Raw genomic sequence first — 627 nt, 5'->3', positions numbered from 1 at the left:
ACGGAGGTGTGCAGGCGTCGGCCGGGGCGGGGACGCCCAGCTGTGTCCACCGCGGGGAGCCAGGTGGGGGTCGGCTCGCGGGAAGGGCTCCAGGGCGGGGCTCACCCTTCGGGCTTGGCGCCGGGTAGCGGCCACTGGCGCTCAGAGGACTCTGACCGCGAGCTGGGGCTGAGCCCAGGCCCTGTGGGGAGGCAGGACCGGGCCCCCGCCGGCCGCCATCAAGCTCAAACCCGGGAGCCAGCACAGGAGGGTGGGTGGCCGGAGGCCGGGGAGAGCCGGGACCTGCAGGGGAGCAACGGGAAAGAGGCGGATGTCACGCCCGGCTCTTCCAGCTGGCGTCAGAGAGCGGGAGGGAAAAGCTGCCTCTGACTGCGCAGAGCCAGACCCGCGTTCAGGTGGAAACCTCCGGTGACAGGTGAGGGCCCTGGCCACTGGGCTCCCAGGGCCCCCTTGACATGCAAATGGCGACCTTTCACCCGCCTCTGCCCCCCACCCCCACCCCAGGCGGCTACTAGGGCCCAGCACCCCGGGCCCCAGTCAGGGCAGCCGAAGCACCCCAGCCCTGCCCCTGTGCAGCCCGACCCGGGAGGTCCCGGCCAGGGGACAGACGGGGCCCCCGCGGGCCGC

This window comes from Condylura cristata, unplaced genomic scaffold (assembly GCF_000260355.1).
Source record: "Condylura cristata isolate star-nosed mole 26May11 unplaced genomic scaffold, ConCri1.0 scaffold00022, whole genome shotgun sequence".
NCBI lineage: Eukaryota > Metazoa > Chordata > Mammalia > Eulipotyphla > Talpidae > Condylura > Condylura cristata.
Note: the sequence above shows the minus strand (reverse complement) of the source record.